Here is a 23,474-nt window from a genome sequence, read left to right on the forward strand (position 1 = left end):
TACCAAAAGTTTGGCCTTTACCTGAAAGTAATAGGCAAAATTCAAACAGAAAAGTGACGTGAGCACCTGTGATTTTATAGAGACTTGAAGGAGTGGAAAGACATTGCCATAAACCAAGTCATTAAAAAGGATTATTATTGTCATAAGCAAACATAGGGAAAATTATGGAAAATGATGCAAATGAGAAGGTTACATTACAATATTTTTGCATTAGTGGAAACATTTGAAAATCTCTAAAGCCCATCTTTGGAATATCTTTCCTAACTTGAAAATACCTAGTCTAACTCAATTATGGTGGAAGTGTGCTTATTGCAACTGCATGTGGGACATTATTCTTGGTTTAATAAAGGTATGCAAGCATTATAATATTCCCCACTGTGCCTGAGTTCTACTCCATTTTTAATGGAGTAAAGGGAGGTGCATTTTAAAATATAAGACCTTCATGTCTGATTTAATGAGCCAGAATATATGAGATGAAAGAGAGAGGGGAGATTTAAAAATTGGAATTCTTTTAAAATAGGCTTCTCAAGCATCTGTCTTCATTGTCATAGGGTTCCAGAGATATTTTATGAAAGATAATTTACACATAATTTGAAAAACAACGAAAATCTTCACCACAGAGAGCCAACAGCCATTTAAATCTGCTAGTACTTGAAAATTGATCTTTCACAGCTGTCATTTTGTTGAAAAGTCCCTGAAAGACTTCAGCATGATTTTTTTCAAACAAGAATGGAGTATTCATAACAAAAGGTAGTTCTACTGTTTAGTTCTAACAAAAAGATATGCAAAGGTACTATAGATACACATGTTCTATATATGGTATTAAAAGAAGCAAAATGTAGAATATTTTTCTAACACCTTAAAAATGTTAAGGCAATGAATGTATGAAAACTTATCCCATCTGTGAGTTTGTACTATTGACTACTTTTCACTTATTAAATTATGAAACAGTGCTTCACGGATATACAATGTCAAAAATTATATATTTTATGTATAGTCTGGATAAGATTCTTGCATACTTTATATATTATAACCACATTTAAAACTTTGGCACTAACCAGTTAATCTTTGGTTGACATATAAACTTCACTGTTTATCTTCACAGTTATGCTTGCACTGGTTAAAAAAAAAAAAAAAAAAAATCAAAGCCCTCTAGTGGCCACAATTGTATCCAATTCTATTGTACTTGGCCAAATTCTCTATTGTTATTTTTAAAATAACTAGCATATTACATTGTTAATATAAAACCCAGGAATAGTGTTTCTTCTTTCAAAATGACACTTTCTTTTTTACTGAGTTCTAATTTAATGAAAAGGTGGAAAAATTCTGCTATTTAACATCATTAAGAAAAGAATTTTTTTAAATATGCCATATACGGGCTTCCCTGGTGGCGCAGTGGTTGAGAGTCTGCTTGCCGATGCAAGGGACACGCGTTCGTGCCCCGGTCCGGGAAGATCCCACATGCCGCGGAGCGACTGGGCCCGTGAGCCATGGCCACTGAGCCTGCACGTCTGGAGCCTGTGCTCCGCAACGGGAGAGGCCACAACAGTGAGAGGCCCACGTATCACACACACACACACACACTATATATATATATATATATATATATATGCCATATAATACAAAATTATGAGATAGTGTGAACAAAATGTGCTGAAATTTCAAAATTTAATTTGTGGAGTATTATGCATATAGATTTGTAACACATGATTTTCACATGTATAATCCAAGAATTAGAGGATGATGACTAAATAATCTGGGTAATTTGTAATATATAGCCATTTAGACTTTTTTCCAGAAGGCTAGTGTTAATCATTTACATATAACTATATGAGGAATGTTTATAAAGTAATACAGCATTTTCAGATTACCACAGAAACAGAGTCGTCAAATCTAACTGGGGAAGGTATGTGAATACACGGCAATAAAGAAGGGACTTAACAGTGGACAGTAGAAGACATGATTGCCTAAAGGTAACACAAAGAGGGCACTGTCTTGCCCCTTTCGAAAGAGTTCAAGAGAGGAGAGAAAGACTGATTTTTATGTGAAATTTACAGATTTTTCAAACTCACACACAAAAACGATCACGCAGGTCAAACCGAATCTGTACACAGGTGTTATCCAACTCACATCTCACCATCTTGAGATCCCTGGCATAACAGACTCTATGCCATTACATGAGTCCAACATAGAATGAGTCTCTTTTTGCACCTTTGAAAAAAAATTTGGACAAACCGTTCTCAAAATTAAAATACTTGAATTAGTCTTAAGCAATAAATTAGGGCATCTTACTTGCTGCAGGGTCATTTTAACTCTTAAAACATTTTCTCTCAACCTTTTCATTGCCCCATTACGTGTAGAAAGATGTGCATGTAGGGTCATTCTTCCCAGGCCTGTGCCATGAGGATCTTATGGCAGAGGATGATTTGCCTAGTTCTTGATACATTTGCTATTTTAACAGATATACCACTGATCAGAGTTAGTTTTTAAAAAGTAAATCAAGTCCCCAACTTCAATGTTTATATTAGTAAACAAAATTTAATTTCAGTCCACCTCAGAATAGGTTGCAACATGAGGGTATCATAGCATGTTACTGAAGGGCTTTTTATTACAAGCGGTTTCAAAAAATTGCTCAGCAAATAGTGCCAATATGCAGATAGTTCATTTAGATTCAACTGTCAAAAGCAACAGAGTAATAATCCAATTCTCCAAAATATAAGGAGAGTACTCTACAGGGATATTAATGTGTATATCAGAGAGATAAGAGTTTTTTAAGTAGGAGAAAAGTGAAGTTTTAACATTGAAAAGTCATAATAAATGATTTTCTAATTAATGCTTTTTTTTCTAGGCTCATTTTCCTTAACTTCAAGTGTTTTGGCATGTACTAGTTAAAGAACAAAACCTACTTCCTTGAGACATCATGATAAGAAATAGAATCTCTAGGAAACAATGACAAAGGAAAAGTTCCTAGGTTATAAGAGCAAACAATGGTAGGAGGTGTGCACTGAATAAAAATGAAAACGAAATGACTTTTTATTTTATTTTCTTACTTTCTGTGCTCTGTCTAATGTTTTCAAGCTTTCAGCAGCATGCATGCATCACTTTTACTTACAGAAAGTGAGGTCATAGTAAAAAGTTTAGTAAAGTAGAACCTCCCCCTCAGTAACAAATAAAATTTAAAAATAGCAAAAACACTTAATTGCAGAAACCAAAAAACTAAAGAGGCACAACTCACTGTCTGAAATACCACCACCAAAAGAAAAAGAGATATAGTTTTAACTTGATTCAATACAGATCTTTAAACTGGTCTTAGTGCCTCAGGATGGTACCAATGAAATAATAAAAGTCTTCCAGTTTTCACAAATAGTGTCAAATATGAAAAGAAGTTGTGGACTTTGGGCAGGCCTGCAGAAGAGAGGACAGTGAAACAATTAAAAGTGAGCAAGGGGCTGAACTGTAGGAATAATATGACACAAAAAGGGCCAATGGAAAACCCCTGATGGCAGTAGTAGAATGAACTAGAACACAACATTTACCTATTCTACAAAGGGAGAACATGAAATAAGTTAGCCATCACACTGGGGCTTGCCTGGGAGGATAAGTCATACTTAGACATGCTAGGGACATGGTTAGGAAAAGTCATCTACACTACTTGAGGCCCAATGGAAGTGCGAAGCAGAGCTGTTCAAGTTAAGCAAGACAAAAAGAACTGGCATGGTGACTCTGTAAACGCTACTGTGGCAAGAAAAGAAAAGAAAAGAAAAGAAGCAAAGGAGCACATTATGCCAGAGACAGACTCATTTTGGAAGAAATGGAAGAAAATCTGCCCTTGAGTGCTTTTTGTGCTATAGAAACAGTCAAATAAAACAAACAGACAAACAACAACAAAAGAATAATATAGAAGAGGAATTGAAGACCCAAAGAAACACCTGAGTTTTAAAACACGACCATTATCAAACTCACAAAATGCAGACAGCAGGCTAGAGAACAGACATGATTGCAATGCAATTATTGACAGAAAGGGAAAGCTTGACATATTCACTGTGACTGCAGAAAGGAAAATATGGAGATTTCAGACAGGCCTGTTGGAAATATTTTCAGGGTCTGAGGTAAGAGGAAAATACCATACACTGAAATTAAATAATGGTAATTTCAAGCTAATAAACTATTTAAAAACATTTACAGAATTTTTGGACAACTCCTCAGCATTCCACGTTAGAGAGTGGCAGTGAAGATGGACAAGTTCCAGCCCCCGAGCCCTGCCCTTGGCCCATCACCCTCCTTTTCCCACCCTAGTCTTCCTTACACCATGAGGCACCTCAAATGCATATGTGTAGGTACTCCGGCTCATACATCCAAGCTCTGTTCACAGCCTCTACAAATAGCCAACCTTTGATCAATAAATCTAAAGATGGGCTTCCCTGGTGGCGCAGTGGTTGAGAGTCCGCCTGCCGATGCAGGGGACATGGGTTCGTACCCCGGTCCGGGAAGATCCCACATGCCGCGGGGCGGCTGCGCCCGTGAGCCATGGCCGCTGAGCCTGCGCGTCCAGAGCCTGTGCTCCGCAACGGGAGAGGCCACAGCAGTGAGAGGCCCGCGTACCGCAAAAAAAATAAATAAATAAAATAAAATAAATCTAAAGATAAATATACCAGTGGTTTGGTCTACACTCAGAAAGCTCATGACAGGAAGCTACTACACATCCTTGAAATGTGTTTGGAGCCGATGGTAGAGGAATTCCAGTATCTAGGGTACTGGAGGATGGTGTACACAGAAAATACAGACTCTGACTGGACATGGCTGCCTGGTCTCCCACAGCAGCTAGAGGAGGGTGGCGGTGGGTCACTCTAACGCCCAGTGTTCCTGGCAAGGTTCTCTCTTGCTTAGATCTAAAGGCAGTGTTGATTGCAGAGAGAGAAAATAATAGTTGTGGAGGAAATACGAAGTTGATAATACAGCATAGAGAACATTGGTTTTCCCAGTAAATAAACTTCATCATAATGGAACAGAAAGAATAACACACTCAAAAGGCTTAATTTCTCTGAAGGGAAGAAATTACTGAATTTGGCTGTTAAACTGTGCAATGTGCTCCAGTAAAATCTGTTGGTGAACAACTGCCACTAAGAAATATCCAGCACTTCAAGGACAGATATCGAAGCAGAAGTTGCAAGTTAAAATCAAGGAAGAAAAATCAAGCTGGTACCAGACTTTCCCAGTGCAACATCAAATGACAGAGGAGGGAACAGCAATGTGTACAAAGTTCTGAGGGAAAGGAAGTGTGAGCCAAAAATGTCATTCCCAGCCAAGTTACTATGCAAGTATAAAGACAACAGATCTAACCATCTCAAACCTCAAGTACCCGCGAAAGATACCAAACACCAAAATTCACCATTCCACAAGATGGCAGGGAAGGCTGTGATGAAAGGATTAGATCAATATTCCATGGCCAGGTCCACATACTTTGAAGGGCAAAGTACATTACCAGAACATTTAAACAATTCCCCTTTAATATAGAGACAACTGACAGAAATTCTCAAGCATGTAAGAACACACAGAATACAAGATCTCTTGAATACATCATTAAAAACAAATACACAGGGACTTCCCTGGTGGTACAGTGGATGAGAATCCTCCTGCCAATGCAGGGGACACGGGTTCAAGCCCTGGTCCGGGAAGATCCCACATGCCACAGAGCAACTAAGCCCATGCACCACAACTACTGAGCCTGTGCTTTAGAGCCCGGGAGCCACAACTACTGAGCTTTCGTGCCACAACTACTGAAGCCCACACACCTAGAGCCCGTGCTCTGCAACAAGAGAAGCCACTGCAAGGAGAAGCCTGCTTACCACAATGAAGAGTAGCCCCCACTTGCCGCAACTAGAGAAAGCCCGCGCGCAGCAACGGGCCAAACGCAGCCAAAAATAAATAAAATTAAATCTTAAAGAGAATAAAATAGGGCTTCCCTGGTGGCGCAGTGGTTGAGAGTCCCCCTGCCAATGCAAGGGACACGGGTTCGTGCCCCGGTCCGGGAGGATCCCACATCCCACAGAGCGGCTGGACCCGTGAGCCATGGCCGCTGAGCCTGCGTGTCCGGAGTCTGTGCTCCGCAATGCGAGAGGCCACGGCAGTGAGAGGTCCACGTACCGCAAAAAAAACCAAAAAAAAAAACAAATAAAAATAAAACAAATAAAAGCAAACACACGAATAAAAAAACAAAAACTTACTTGACTCTATACTTGACAGCATGGGGTCATATCAAACAGGGAAAGGGATTTCAAGTCCAGTTTTGCTTTTTATATTTCATAGTCATTAAACAGTAAAATTATAATTTAAAATAAATTCATAAATTATGCCATTTATGCGAATTCTAAAAACACACATTTAGACTACATATTGTCATGAGTACCTATGTAGTAAAAGTTCAAAAGCATGCATAGGGAGGATGAGCAACAACTTCAAGGGGAAGGAGGAGATTGGATTAGGAGCAAAGGACTCAAGTTTTGCTGCATCTGTGTGGTTTAAACAGGAAAAAAAAGTGCCTAAGCAAATGTGACAAGAATAAATCTGAATCATTGGTACCATGTGCTTATTATTTTATTTTCTGTACTTTTCTACACGCTTAAAATGTTAATAATTAAAAATATTTAAAACTGCAAAGCCTGCAAAATGTATTAGCTTGCTTTACCATGCAGAAGTTTTGAACATTTTAATTATATTGCTTGTGATGTTATCAAAATGCAGATTTTCCATCAAGAAAACAAACAGGAAGAGCCCTATGGCAAGCTTCCTTTGCAGTGATGTCTCTCAATGAAAAGAAATTAGTCACAAAATATATTTCCACGAATATCAGATGACTGAAAATATGTGGATAACAACAAAAATTGTTCATAAGAAATATGATCTCAAATTTAAAAATAACTATAAGACATTGGGCTGGCCAAAAAGTTCGTTCGCATTTTTCTGCACCATCTTACCAAAAAGCCTGAATGAAATTTTTGGCCAAGCCAATATATATTTGGGGACCAGATGATAGAAAGTTCATAAGTTTACTATAAAATTCTTGTTTTGCCTGCAAGGATAAATGTATTTACACTGTCCTTACGCTAGCTTCATTACATCAGGATGAGTTTAGTAATGAAGCACTCATGTATAGTTAAGTCCTTCTTTTCCCTTCTTCTCATGGGTGAGCTATCTCGAGTCCATTCATGTTCCACTCTAGGTGCAACGAAGGTATCTTCCAGCCTCCACTGTGTGGGGTTAAATCAGCAACCAACAGTAGTACATCATTAAGTGTTTAACAAGCAGCTCTCGGGGTCGGGGGGGGAGCCCCTGATTTGTGTTATTTACCAGTGGTGTAAGTTATTTTCAGTGGTGTAAGTACTCCCAACAAGACTGATTTCAAGCTACCGACACGATGTCACTAAACAGGGAAGGCGTGTGACCAGCGGGGCTCTCATAGCCCTGTGAGCTGACTCCACACACACTGCACAGTGTCATTCTGCAAGCTACCTTTTATCAGTAACGTAGGTCATGTTTTCCCTTCAATCTGATTATGGTGAAGTTTAATTTCTTAATTGGTTTAGAACCGGCGTTGGCAAGAGAAGTGCTAATTATTTGTTCCCTTCAAACACCAAAATATATAGAGGTCCAATATATGGGCCATTTCCAATTTACCTTTATAGCTCTATAAGCAATGTAGTAAGTCAACCATACTAGGCACTTAGCAAATACAAACGAATACAGAAATTTGATTTTGTAATGTTATAGGGATATTTCCATATATATATATGTGTGTGTGTGTATATTATATATATATATATATATATATATATATATATAATAGCATGACATGCAACCTTCATTCAAATAATGTAGGCTTTTCTGTTAAAATATCATTTCACTATACTAAGGTAAATGAAGACATTTCTCATGCTAAAGCCCTGGGAAACAAAAATAGTAAGGTCTTTTATTATTAACCTCAAGTATTTCTACTGAAAGCATTTGGATCTGTTTTCTTCACCACACATATGGTAATCTCATAATATATGTAGATTGTATGAAATACATTTCCAAACAGTTTAATACTGAAACACTAAGCACAAAATATTGCATATGTATGGGCTTCCCTGGTGGCGCAGTGGTTGAGAGTCCCCCTGCCAATGCAAGGGACACGGGTTCGTGCCCCGGTCCGGGAGGATCCCACATCCCGCAGAGCGGCTAGGCCCGTGAGCCATGGCCACTGAGCCTGCGCATCCGGAGCCTGTGCTCCCCAACGGGAGAGGCCACAATAGTGAGAGGCCGGTGTACCGCAAACAAACAAACAAAATATAATATTGCATATGTATGATATAAAGTCCCTTCTTCTTGTAAGTACTCAAGGTATCTACAGAGTACACACTTGTTCAGCTTGAGATGCAAGGAAGGCATCACAATTGAGTGACTATTTAAATTGCTTACACTTGTTTTAACAGACAAAAATATGACATAAGTGGCTATGTTAAAAATTGGTAAAAAGCTACTTTGGCAAGTTGTATATAAATGTTAGCTTAAATATGCCCCTTTTAGAGTTTATTTGCAGTTACAATTACACTGAATTTTAGATACTGACATTTATATTCACAGCTATTTTTCCCTATTCTGATATGTTTGATAAGTAATTAAACTTTTTTTTTCAAAGAGTAATTACTACCACGAGAAAAACTTTCTATTTTCTTTGGAGTTTAATGTGACAAGAGATTATGATAAAAAATATTTTTTCCACATAATAGCTACCAACCACCCTTCAACCTCTCATCTATTAAGAAAAGAGGTGTCATAAGAGGTGAACGGACAACTGAGCCAAAGACAAGCAAATATATAACTTTAAGTCAGCCACACAGTTTAACTAGTCAGTTGACTTCTTCCTCCATGATGCCCAATGAGAGCATAATTACAGATTTTCAGTCAGCAGAAATTAAAGTACAACAAAACTCTGTCATAACGTGGTAAGTAGGGTCCGAGAGAATCACTCATGTAAAGGTGGTGATGATATTACAAGGACAATGAAAAGAACCAGACAAGTCTAAACAACTAGAGGGTTTGTAATTCTATGGGTCTGGCTGTGTGTTCCAAATCTATCAATCTCAAGCTGGAATTTGGCACCACTACCCCGTCTTAAATGTAGAAGAGGGAAAAATACTTAGTTCCAAGATTATTTGGGATTTTCTGTATAGTGACAGTAATTCAGGCATGTCCTGATTAGCTGTCATCTGCCTCATCTCCCCTATGGAGAGAGCTGGGAAGGATGAATACCAAGAATATGAGAATGTTCCTCAATTTGCCTGGCTCCTCCAGAAGGGGTCTCACTCTTCTCTCTGTATCCAGCCTCCTCATTAGACCACCTTCCTTTAAAAATGTGGGCCGGGTTGAGAATGAAAACCAATCTTCAATCACTATCATGCAAATTTGCATTATCATGGGATGCATAATGCATGGTTTTATTGTATTACGTTCTTCAACACTAGAGGATTTTAATACACAATCCAACACACCATATTCCTGAGTTTGTAGATCATAAATTAAATGAAGAAATGTTAGAGGAAAAAATAAACACTAAATTGTTTCCTCAATTATTACTAATCTACCACTTCTCCTGTTCTCTCCTCTCCTTTTCTAAATTTATTTATACAAAAGCTTCTATATATATCTGGAATAAATAGCTTCACCTCCTTCTATTCTTTCCTTTACACACTAAACTATTAAGTACCATAAAAATCTCTTCTGTAAAAAGTCAGTTATTGAATTGAAGAAAACCTATCCATTGAAAATGCCTGTCAACATTATATATGTCTATCCCTTTGATTATTTGTACAAGTAATTTTGATAGACAATGTCAACAAGCCAATATACACAATCACCAACAGAAACTGAGCATTTATGTTATTAAGTATCACATTATTAAGCATTCATCATTACCACAGGCCAGAGTTAACAGAAACAATAAATGACCAAAGTTATGGGGGAAGGCTGGAGTGCTATCAGTGGAAAATTAGGGGAGATGTGAACAGTGAGAAGGATATCTCTTTTGCCTTATAAAGTTTCTGAAATTTTCTGTTCTTCTACCAGCTTTTTACCTACACTCAGGCTCCACTGATGGCTCATTGGAGCCATCTTGGTCTTTTTTTCCCAATGCTTTTCTTTTTTTCTAGCATTGGATCTTCAATACCTATTCCCTTATCATGTTCCACTGTCATAATTCACAAAGGAAATGGAAGAGTTCACAAATAAGGAAAGGCATATTTCTTATAAATAAAAAATACCACTCAGGGCTTCCCTGGTGGCACAGTGGATGAGAGTCTGCCTGCCAATGCAGAGGACACGGGTTCGTGCCCCGGTCCGGGAAGAACCCACATGCCGTGGAGTGGCTAGGCCCGTGAGCCATGGCCGCTGAGCCTGTGCATCCGGAGCCTGTGCTCCGCAACGGGAGAGGCCACAACAGCGAGAGGCCCGCGTACCGCAAAAAAAACACAAAAAACAAAAAACACTCAACCTTATCACTAAAATACCATTTTCCAATCAGAATAGCAAAAGTGAAAACGTTTATAATAATTATCTTGGCAAGCATGTAACCCAAAGTGGGTATTTTATTTAGGTAGTTTGGTAGCCAATGTTTGAAAAGAGAATACAAAAAGGTTGCTTGGTCTCAGCACAAGCAGATGAAACTTACATTTATGTTACCAACCTGGGGCACTATGAAATCTTTGTGTGGAAGCACGTGGCATAACAATTTTGTTGGGTAACTTTAAATGAATTAAAATGAAAAATAAACATACCATTTGGCCCTCAGTTCTACCTCTAGGAATTCATTCTATCTGTGTGTGTATGCATGTATTTATACATATACGTTCTCTAAAGTACTATTTGTTATATACGTATATATGTGTAACTATAGATATACTCTCATCATGTATATAAGCATGCTAATTTAAGTATCATTTGTTAAAGCACTGCTTGTAAGAGATAAGAAAAGGAACAAAAATGAATTTTCACAAACTAAAAGAAACAAAGCAAAACAAAAATACAAAAAAAAATATGCAATGTCCATCAATGGGGAACTGAAGTATACACAGTGCAGCTCCGAAAAAACTGATGTAGAAAGGTCTGCATGTACTGCTATGGCTGACTAAGAAAGATTAAGAAGCTGTATTTTTAAACAACACCAGAAATATAACAGTGCATATGGTGGGATCAAGCTTACAGTGAAAATCCCTTAGGAAGATTCTAAGTTGGAGATTAATGTAACCTCTTTCCATAATCCTAACACAGTAAGTTTTATAATTCAAGCACATTTTCCCTCCAGCCTTGGAAAAGATTTACTATTTGATTAAGCACTAGATGAAGTAATTAGCTTACTTTGAAAGTCCATGTTGTATGTATAGTGAAAATAATAATGTAAATATGCACATATGTAAATAATAGAATCACATTCAATTTTAAGTGGTGCTAATATTATAGAATGCTGGAGGGGAGTAGAGATCACTGAGACTAGATTTAGACACAGAATATTTATGTGCTCAATCTTGAGCATATGGACACTGAACAGATTACATATTTAAATCTACTTCCCAATAACCTTTGCTGTGCTGAGTTTGCATACCTAGCTAAATTCCATAAGCCAAAGGGCTTATATTGGAAATCCTCTGAAAATAATACACTTTTGAAAAAGAAATGTGTGTGTGTGTATGAAGGTTTTATACAAGGGTAAACCATATGTATTGAGACATTAGGACTGCTAATGTTCTGGAATTTTGGAATGTAAAGAAAAATATACTTGGAATGTAAAGAAAGATATATTTTTGATATATCTTTGTATTTAAGTTTTCACCATGTGTATGTGTCATTTAAAAAAATCACAAGACACATCCTTAGAGAAACAAAGGTATCTAGAAATAGGGGCAAAAAAAAAAATTTAGGAAGGGGTATCTGTAGTCAAGAGCACTGATCACCATCTATTTGACTTAGGCCTAGGTTTATGGTGAATGTACTTCTATAAATAATTATAAATCAAATGTACAACCCTACAGATAAAAAGCCAAAAATCAATGCAGTCTGTTAATGTCACTAGCACTGATGCTCTCTCCTGCCCCTTACTGACAGCCATAACAAATTATATTTCTCGTACTTAGGTGCTTCTCATGATTGTCTGACTGCTCAGACCACCTCTAATCTCACATCACTTTATCCTTCAGGTCACAGCCATGTGACATTTTTCTAAAGTGAAAGATTCCTTGGCCTAAACCTCTTCAGTGTCCCCTCCTCACTGTCTAGGTAAATTCTAAACTTTTAAACAAGCCTGTGAATTGTCCCCTAACAAGCTCCCCTTCCTCCCAGTGAAAGAATACTTGAATGTTAACTGGGCACATAGCCACCCTCTTCCAAAAGTATACATATCCCAGATTCTTGTGTGACTAGTAGATGTGACACACAGTGGACACGTAGCCAATGGAAGATAAGTGACGTGTTCAACTTCCAGAAAATATCTTTAAGGGAGGAGTTTTTGATCTGCTGCCCTTTCCTCCTTTCTGCTGCTTGAAATGTTGACACAGTGATTGAAGCGGCCATCCTGGACCACAAAGTAGGAGATGAACACTGAAGATGCACAGGACTACCTACCTTCTATGGGAGAAAAGTTGATTTCCCACTCATTTAAACCCCAGTTAGATTGAGAATTAGCCCCTCAGAGTTAAGTCTGATCAGAAAGAATACAAAACATCCTCTGTGACCCAATCTCTACCTACCTTTCTAACTTCATCTTTCATCACTCCTACAATTGCACTCTACGTTGCAACTATATCTAACTACCACTTCCCATCTTGCTTCTTATTTCTATATATTAGTATAAATTGGTCCCTATTTCTGAAATGTTCTACTCCTTCCTCTACTCAGCCTCTGCTCTTTTGCATGGGAAGCTAGACAATGTACTCATCAGAAGACAAAAATAGTCTCTCTCCCGGACCCACAGTACATAACATGTTTGACAGATAATAGTTGCCTCCGAAAAGTTCAGAAAAATCTTAGCGCTAAAGAAAATCTTCTTAACCTATTGCCCACTCTCACTGGTCTAGGAGGGGAGAAACAGGCGGAAAGAATTTAGAAGAAATACTATGGAGATAAAAAGTAAACCTCAAATATCTTTATGAATATCTTTACAGAAAGAGAGAACAATATTCCTTTTTAGTGGAGGCAGTATATTCTATGAAAATATGTAATGAAAAATAAGAAAGGGCTCCCATATATTAAACATTTTATCACCACATTTAAAACTCCAGTAAAAAGATTAGAAGGTAAAGTTCCAGAAAGTAGAATAAAATGACTGAAATGGAAAATAGGAAAGAAAAGATAAAAACATTGTAGGATCAACCTGGGACATTCTATAATCAACTCTTAGGAATTATCAGAAAGAGAGAAGAAAGTTTGAGGAGAGAGAGGAATCAAAAACAATATGTGAACCAATATTGACACACTGTTGTTAACTAAAGCTCATATTTACTGAAATTTCCTCAGTCTTTCCCTAATGTCCTTTTTCTGTTCCAGGGTCCCATCTAAGACACCACATCACATACAGTCATGAGGTCTCTTTAGGCTTTCTTGGTTGTTACAGTTACTCACACTTTTCTTGTTTTTCATGACTTTGACAGTTTTAAGGATTATTGGCCAAGTATCTCATGGAACGTTACTCAATTGGGATTCATCTGGTGTTTTTCTCATGGTTAGACTGAGGAAATGCGTTTTCGGAAAGAAGACTGCAGAGGTAAAGTGCCACTGTCATCACATCATACAGAGGGTATTTACGATCAATATGACTTATCACTGTTGATGTTCATCTGAATCACTTGGCTTCAGATAGTGTTTGTCAGGTTTCCCCACTGTAAAGTTACTCTTTTTTTTCTCCCTTTTCATATTACAGAGAAAGTAATATACACAAGAAAATAACAAGCTTACATAACTCCAAAGCAGAGCATCTTAACTGCTGTACTACATAGAAACCTACATGACAAGGACATTTACCACAGATCCAATGTATGATATCTATGTAGAATATAAGTCCAGAAAACACAGATACCATTGTAAATGTGTTTTTCTCACAGAATCATCTAAATTGATTGTCAAAATAGTTAATTAACTTGATCTTTAGATCAGTGTGCATCTGTAGAAATAGTCTTAGACTGCATTTACACAAAGCCAAGTGAAAGAACTAGAAAGTAGTCACATAATTCATATAAAAGTCATCTGAAGATCTGGGTTAGTCAAATTTTGGATGATTTAAAAAATTTTTTTTTATTCTTTTTGCATGTGTAGACATAGTTACAGAGTTTCTAAACAAAATTTTCAAAAATACATACCATATGCTATTAAGAGTTGATATTACAAATACAGAAGAATGCTGAGGGAATTTATTCATAGAAGATTATAATAGATTACATTATTTAATGTATTAAGGAATACCTTATTGAGGACATAATTAACAAATAAGTTGTTGCTATCATTTTATCTCATAAGAAGACAAAATTTATAAGTCCAGTGGGACATATGCCTGAAGAATACGTAGTGTTAACTCTTTCTCTAGTTTAATGTGTAAAATATTCTATTATCCTAACAACCCAGAAAACAACATACTATATTTTCTATATATTATACTGTAAATTATATAATATACCCTCAAGTCTTAAATGGCATTCGGTAATTTAAATTATTTTCCAAATGGCCAGTGGCTGAAGTTACATCTTTTCCTTTCATGTTTAAACTCAGTTTTCATGCTCCTTTTTGAACTGAAGTAAAAGTAAGACACTGGATAACTCATATCTCCTGTACACTCAGTAGTAACAGAAATGGCAGTGATCTTCAAAAAAGATTCTGCTGCCTTCATCCATCCCTGAGGCAAAACGACTCTTGATCTTCATGCTAGCTTTGAATTATGTGGGCTGCCCTGACTGTCATACACCATAAATCTGAATGATCAATCTAAATCAGCAAGCAATACACTGAAACCTTCCTAGAAAAACTTATGCCATTAAAGTTCAATCACCTTAAAACTGATATTCATACTGAACTTGAAAAGAATAGGAGAAAACTATACTGAGGTAGAGTTAAAATGTTCCCAAGTTTATTTTCTACATGACTTAAATTAGATCTTCTCCTAATCCAGGGGTGTGCTGGAGCCAGTTCATACTGGCTTGCAAGAACCATTAATTTTTTTGGAATTTGTGAGCCTATTGTTAAACACAGACATTATTAAAAATTAAATTATGTAAAATTACAATTAATCATATTAAAAACAAAGGTAATAAATATTCAAAACTCTTCAATCCTAACTGTACTATTATATATATCCTTGAGGTCATTTATATCTATTGTGTGTGGTAGAAATTCTACATATGGTGTACTACTATGCATCTCTTCCCAATTCCACATTCAGTGACATCAGGTTAGTAGTTTGAAATAAGTCATATAAGTCATGGTGGGAACATTTACACCAAGAAAATAAGAAAAGAAGCAAATGTTATAAACCAGGGTTTTTTGCCTCCCCATCTCAAGAGAACTAGTGGTTCAACATTTATCAGCACGCCATCAACCAAGCCCATATTTAACCCTCCCCCTTGCTGATTCGATCTGCACCCACCTCCTCAAATTTCTTAGTGTTGGTTCTCTTTAGAGATATTTGTTTGGGTAAACTTTCAGCTTTGCACTTCACACTGCTTCATTTAAAAATAATAGATATTTTTATTCTTTTGAGAGAGAAGTAGAAAAGCAATGCCATTCCAAAAAATCATTCTCAGGGAGAGAGCTTCTATGTGATTTTAACAAATTGTTAATGTAAAGAAAGGTAGGACAGCTTACTGATGGTAGACAGAAATGGGTTTAATCCATTTTACTACCTACTCCACTGGTAGCGTTTTTAATCTAAGGCTTGAATCCTTGTTTACTAAAAAAAACCAAAACAAAACAAAAAATGTGGCGATACCCTATGTTATAGAGTTTTTGTGATGACTACTGTGAGATAATAAACATGAAGTTACCACAGATGCTCAGTAAATATCACCTATTTTTTTATAGTGCACACCTAGGTTTGGCAACGTATCACCATTGTGAAAATAGAAGCTATGGTTCAAAAATATCTAATGAGTGCAAAGTAGATTAACTTTTTCTAAATTCTGCTTGCATATTTATACTGAATATGTATATATATATATATATATATGTATACATATATACATTTAGCAGTGTTCCTAAAAACTTCTCATATTTTCTTCATTATCCAATTTCAGTAAATTGCTAACCCATTCCTCTCCTAAGTGCTATATCTAATAGTGTAATGAGACCTCTCAGTTCTACCTCTGTAATGGGACTAAATATGCATTTACTGCTCTTTCATTTCTCTGGTAGTACCTAAGTCAGGATCTCAATACTTCTCCTCTGCAAACAAACAAAATTATGTAACCTGGTAATTTCCTCATAGTACCCATATATACCAGTTGTTTGTAAAGTTTTTTAGGAAATGATATTAAGATGAAGCATGACACTCAGATACTTTTACAAAGGCCTGCAACATCTTCTAGGCTGTATAGAATTAAAAAGAATTATAAGTTTTTAAAGAGAGTTCAGAAGTCAGCCAAAAGCAATTACAGATTATACAGTTATCTATGGATAACTCTTTTAGAGACTTGAATTATTAAAGAAATAACCTGAAGGGTGACATTACAATGGATGTCAATAAGTTAAGGCCTAGTAGTCAAAGGAATCAGTCAAATGCAGTCTATCAAGCCACACACCCAAAAGAAATGAGCTTACATTTTGGTAAGTGGTTAATTATACCAAAGTGTAATTATATACAGAAAAATTTCTTAGCAGAGGCTGATATTTACCACCCAAATATAAAGTGACTCTGTGTATGAATTTTTAAAAAAATCTCTTTGAAAACTAAGTAGATTTTCATATATCTGGAATCTTTTAACTGTCATCTACTTGAAGATTGGAAGACATCACAAAGCTCTTTTGCATCCTACAAATATACGATTGATGCCATGACACGTATGGGACAGCAGTTGAATACCTAGGGGCAAAACTTGTCCATGTAGGCAATATTTCCTTCTTAAAACTTCTCATCCTATGCTTTTTCTGTCAGGGGCTTATTCTAATTCTTTCCTTAATCTTAACTTCATTTTGAGGTTCATACAAAAGTTTCAGGCAGTTGTCTGAGCTTTCTTGACTTATTTGCTAATGATGTCTCTTTTACCTGGATCGTCCCCCTCTTGCAAGCTAAAAATTCTACAAATTCTCTGAGGCTATGCATTCATTCTTTGATTCGTTTAGCAAAGAGACACGCACTGATGAATAAGATGGCCATTTTTCCTATCCTTATGAAGTTCCAGTATGGAGGTAACAAAGGAAAATTTTAAAATAATTTAAAAACAAATGGCTGCAATTGTGAGAGGTGCCAAGATGGAAAAGTTAGAGGTAATATTTTCTAAAAATCTATAAACAACATGACTGAAACTTTTTTGGCTCTTTATCCCTTGCAACCACAAAGATATTGTGGTCAATTTTTCCTCCTGTCTCTAAACCCCACATCGTTCTTTTATTTCAATAATATTTTAATAATCGTTCTATATTTTTCACACTGTGGTCTGTATTACACTTACTTGCAATCTGAACTTATCCTCCTCTTTGGGGGACTGTGAGCAACTCCTGAAACATCTATTCCTCTCAGATAATCAGTCTAAATCAATCATGGTCCCCACAGTGGACAATAAGACATAAAAGAGGAGACTGCTGGGCTGATTCCAGGAACAAATTTCCTCTGTCTTAAGAAAGATAACCACAAGATTACATGGTATGTTTTTTCTTCTTCTGGTCATTGATATTCAAGATGCAATGCCTGGAAGTACTGCAGATAATTAGTCATCAGAGTGAGCATGATACCAAAACCAAGGATGACACAATGGCGCAATAAAGGAAGCTTGCCTCTTGATGATATTATTGGGCTGCTGAATGAACCAATCCTGGGGGTACCCACAGACATACCTATCCCAGAACCTGTTATTAAGTGACTTTCAAATTCCCCTTTCTGTTTAAGCCAGTAATTTGCAGCAAATAGTGGTATATTACATTACTAGACTGTAAACATGCTGAGGATGGAGACTATGTCTTTTTCATCTCCATTATTTCTACTATCTGGTGTAACTTTTGCTCATAATAGCTGGTCAAAAATAGTACCTGGGAAAATTAAAGTTGGATTTCAACTAAAATATTTTTCATTTATAGTGTCTCATTTCTGTGTGTTTGTGTATGTGTATGTCCAGGTTGTTAAGCACTACACAGTACGAGCTTTAAAGTGTCAGCTCAATTAGAATGTGTTTCCTATGATGCTATAACACACGGGTTGAACACTTATGATGCTATAAAAAAGACAAAGAGAAAAAATACTCAATTTTGTTCATCTTTCCTTCACTAAATAAAGGATTCATGTCTTGTCTCCATAACAGGCCATAAACACAGCCAGGTTATCTGCAATTTTTAAAGAAAATAGAAAACGTCTAAGTGTTAGAGAAGTTGAAAATATTGAACACTCTCCAGAGATGACAAGACATACAAATGTTGGTAAGGCACCTTAGTAAGAAGACAGCCATGGGGATACATATTTGATTTTAGTCAACAGCTGGCTTTAGATGAATAGGTTGCTGAGATGAATATTTTTATGATAAATGAAAGTCAGGGAAGAAGGCTTTCCTATCAAAGGTCTCATTTCAAGTAATTTAAATTACTATAAGGTTTACAAATTCAAAGTATAAACCAATAGACGTACACAAACCAGTAACATTATTTTACTATATAAAATATCCTCAATGGCCATGTTCTATCTGAGAAATAGATAGGCATCATCCATTACTCAAAAAAAGGAACAGGAATGACTTTTCAAATGGCAGGTCAAATGAATATGACTATGCATCATAAAAAATGAGGTAGGCCTGGTCCTCGGCTCAAAAGTTTATGAAATATTTGACCCAAGTGACAACATTAAATGAAAATATAAATGTGATTCAGTTTTTCTGTTGACTCAGGTGTAAATGCAATAGCTGGCTGTCAACTATTCTGGAAAGCCCTGCTTGCACTCCCTGGGCGTGTTAACCTGCACTATCTATCTGCCTTATACATCTTTAACTCCCATCAGGCTCTTTTATTAAGAGCATGAACAAAATTAAACATCATTTGTTATAATATCAGCATTTGACATTTCCCAAGCTTCTTTTTCTTAGAATATTTGAACATTGCCTTTTGCCTCTTTTCCACAGCAGCCCTGCTAAAAAATCAGAGCTCTTCATAGGACCGATATTCCATACATTGGAGTCAAATAAAAATAATAGCCAGCATTTATTAAATGTTTCCCCTGTGCCCAGAATTAAGCCAAGCACTTTATATACATTATCTCAATGAATATCTATTATGAGACAGTTATTTATCAGCCCTATTCCCCAAAAGTAGAAATTGGAGATTAGAGAAGTTAATAGTTAACACACACAGATAGTAAGAGAATGTACAGGTCTGGAACCCAGGTATCTGAGTTCTACAGCCTCAGCTAAGATGCTTTAGCTCCAAAGCCATCCCCACCCCCTACTTCATCCAGATTTACTGAAGCCTTACCTGGAAAAGAGATCATCTGCTGAGATTACATTGAAGGCTCATTGGTCCATTTTATACTTTGGGGACATATTCTGTAATATTCATCAGGTTCTTAGTATAGATATTTAAAATACACTTTAATAATTTTAAGGTAAAAAAAAAAACAACGAAGTCACTACCGGTATACTTTACAATTAACTAAAGCTTTGTAATACTTTGACCAAAACAAAAGAGTGAGTGAATCTCTTTTTTTTTTTTTTCCAACCATGATTCCATTTTCCAGCATTACTAAGTCTAAACAGTTACCTGAATGTAACTTGAACATAACACAATCAGAAGTGGTGGTTTTAACCATCCATGCTCACAGTACAACCACGTAGGGAAGAGAAAGTTTAAATGGGCTGGAGACTGGACAGGCTCTTTTCAAATGCCTTAAACTTACAGGTAATAAACTAAAGAAGCCGAAGGAGAAAGTTTCCCATCCAATATATGTCAATTTAAGGTTTTTTTCTTGTTTTGTTTTCTTACCTAAATGTCTCTTCTTGCTTTCAATCATTTTCCTATCAACAAACTTACATTTGAATTCTTATTCTATTTTAAGAAGGAAGGAACATATCACTATACCAAATATTTAACATTATATTTCTCCTTGAAATTAATTTAACTCTAATTATAGGGCTTCCCTGGTGGCGCAGTGGTTGAGAGTCTGCCTGTCGATGTAGGGGACACGGGTTCGTGCCCCGGTCTGGGAAGATCCCACATGCCGCGGAGCGGCTGGGCCCGTGAGCCATGGCCGCTGAGCCTGTGCGTCCGGAGCCTGTGCTCCACAACAGGAGAGGCCACAACAGTGAGAGGCGCGCGTACCGCAAAAACAAAACAAAACAAATCTAATTATAATAATTCAAAAAATAAGTTATCTGTTCATTCAGGTTTCAAATATTTATTATTGATCCACTATAGGCCACTACAGTCTTATGCTAGGTACTGAAAAATCAACCTCAAGTATCTTAGAGAAACAGATGTGAAGACAAAAGTCACAAAGTGATATGCTATGGAGGTGAAGGTAAAATGTAGTGGGAACGTATATATAGAAAAGGAAACTTTTAGTGTGTCTAGAGGTGAGAGGTGGGAGGATGACAAGGCACAGGTGATGCTCACTGAGCAGCAGATGATGAGTACCCAGTTGCTTGGAGTTCTTTTCAGAGGGTCACATTCTGGACAGATGGACCAGTGCTCAAAGTGAGAGGCATGACAGAACTCAGCCTATCTGTGAAGTAGCAACAGTTCAATGTGGATGCAGCAGGACGTGTGACGATGCCGACTGCAGGAAATGAGCTTAGACAGTTGGATAATTAAGGGTTTATGGATAACCCAAGGGAGCTTATAATTTTTTCAATAATCAATGGTTTTCAAGCTGCACTCTGTCCTGCACTGGAGATACACCGCGGTACCTTATGTCACCCAGCGACGCATGAAGGGAAGAATCTCTCTGTGGTCACTGCTCTCTTACATTCCCGTCCCATACATTGAACCTCACATCTAATCAACTGTAGGTAATCGAGATTACACAAAATATCATTTGAAAGAGGAAAATATCATTTGAAAGTGCCCATTAAAATCAGGTATGAAAGTCACTGTTATGGGAACCAGGCAGCTGTTGAGGAATTTTTAACAGGGAAACGACAGGTTCAGATTTGCAGGTGAAAAGATCAAGAGGACCAGTTGGTGGCTGACAAGACTAAGACTGCTAAGTGCAGGTGCTGTCCCAAGTGTCCAGGTAAGAAATGGCGACAGCCTGAAGGGACAAAAGAACAAAGGAAGGGATAAATAGTAGAGAAGCTTGGGAGGTAGCACAGACAAGACTTGCTGAACTATGAGATAAGGAGGGCGAGGAGGAAAGGAAAGTTAGGGAAGGCACCAGCATTTCTGTCTGGGGAAATGGGGAGACAATATGAGGCTTACCTAAGAGGGAAGGATTGAGGTGGCCGGGGGCAGGAAGCGTGGAGAACCATATGGACTCAGTATTTCACATCCTGGCTTTGAGGCTCTGGGCACAACCCTATAAATATGATCAACATGCAAAAGGACGTCATCCCTGAGGTGAGGATTGAAAACTACCCCGTAGGTTCGCGTTAATGCTCTCCTCAGTTCCGTGATGGAGAGTGAAGCTGCACATGGATGGTCTGTCCCTGGCATGTTTTCCAGAGAGAACGGTGACACCTTCTTATACTTGCTGTTTTCATCTGAAGGGATGAAAGTCAACTAAAACAGAAGTAAGCTTAAAGTGTTCCTACATGGCCAGAGGCAGATGGAAGGATGTTGTTTTCCACTCTAGAGGCATGCATAGTGTTCTCATGCAGAAACACTGTATGAGGGGCGTTCCTCACATCATGCAGGACGGTGTGACACTGGGACAATGCCACCTGGAAGTGGGGTGCTCGTCTTCCAACCACAGAAAAGCTGGAGAACTTAAAGGAGGAGAAAAAAACATTTCCTTCCCTTTCCCATACAGTTTTTAAGAGCTACATAGTACTTACATATTTCTGTTGCTGCTTACCTAACTGCATTATAGTTATTTGTTCTGTTTGCCTCAGCCATTCATCTGTTAGCTCCACCAGACCAGGTACTGTAACTTTTTAATGGTTGAGCCTCTGGCCATTACATACTACCTGGCACACAGTTCTCAATAAACATTTGCTGAATGAATGCATTTAGAAGGTTTTGTTTTGTTTTTTGTTTTTGTTTTTTTGCATACAGAGAAGACAGGTCATATTCTGCTCAGCCTCAGCATAATTTTAAACCAGAGGAAAGTTTTGTTTAGCTACTCGCTCTCACTGACCGTCTTTGTTTGCTTGTTTGTTGCTACCATCTTGCTCCCTTCCTACCTCCACCCCTACTCTATTCCTCCGGTTGCCAAGGCATTGGCCTTACAATGGCCTCTTTTTTAAAATTTTAGGCAATGGCTATTTCTCTTACTTGTTGCCTCTAGGCTCTGTAGGAAGTCAGCCAAATCACTGAGAGCCAATTCATAGACAGCCAATTCCCAGAACGGCAAAGTGAAAAGTGCTTATCTAGTAAGCTCGTTCCACCTAAAGGGTTAAAGCCTACTAGTGGTTTTACTGGTGAAAGATTCAGGCAGAGGAGCAGAGGAGATGAGTTGTGTTTTGTTCTGTTTTGTCTTGTTCGCTTTTTTTGAGATTAGTGAGGTCATTTGACAATACCCGTTGTCTACTTTTTAATACGGATGAGAGTTGGCCAAAAGTTATCGTGTGAAGAAAACAGCAGGACAATTCACGTTCTACCTTTGGCCTCACCTAGCACTCCATTCATAGGCACATGCTGTCATTCTAGATGTAATTCCTGTTCTCTATCCATATATAAATGGTTAGTGCATAAATAAAATGCAATCTTTCCTCAGGTCATACTGCCTTCATAACTGCTACTGCACTGATGGTGAATTACAAAGTCACTACACAGTCATTAGAAGGACTACCTTCAGGAAACCTTTATGTGTGCCTGTCTCATGTTTTTCTTTCCATATGGTATCAGATACATTAATGTCATCATTGTAAACATCCTTGGAGTATTTACAGGTCACAGGTTTAATTCAGTCACTGATTTAAAATGATAACGAGAATATTTTAAGGTAAGAAATGCTACCATCATTTCGGGGCTTTGGATTTTGAGCATATGAAAGCATTTCTATATAATTTTTCACTCATCTTAGTCTAGTCAGTTAACCTACGGAAGAAAATAGAATATTATATACATTGATACGTTATAATAGGAAGCAAAATGTTCTTCCTATTCATTAGAAG

At 37.2% G+C, this 23,474-nt stretch overlaps 1 protein-coding gene across 5 annotated transcripts in view; it reads right to left on the minus strand.

Moving 5' to 3' along the window:
* PRR16 (proline rich 16) overlaps positions 1 to 23,474 on the minus strand; it is a 272,562-nt gene that overhangs the window by 113,114 nt on the left and 135,974 nt on the right. The window contains exon 2 of one of the 5 annotated variants that reach the window (XM_060008970.1): positions 21,619 to 21,715. The exons of the other annotated variants lie outside the window; for them this stretch is intronic. The gene's annotated coding sequence lies outside the window, so the exon portion shown is untranslated. The remainder of the gene's footprint in view (positions 1 to 21,618; positions 21,716 to 23,474) is intronic. 5 annotated transcript variants of the gene reach the window in all.

This window comes from Delphinus delphis, chromosome 3 (assembly GCF_949987515.2).
Source record: "Delphinus delphis chromosome 3, mDelDel1.2, whole genome shotgun sequence".
NCBI classification, from domain to species: domain Eukaryota; kingdom Metazoa; phylum Chordata; class Mammalia; order Artiodactyla; family Delphinidae; genus Delphinus; species Delphinus delphis.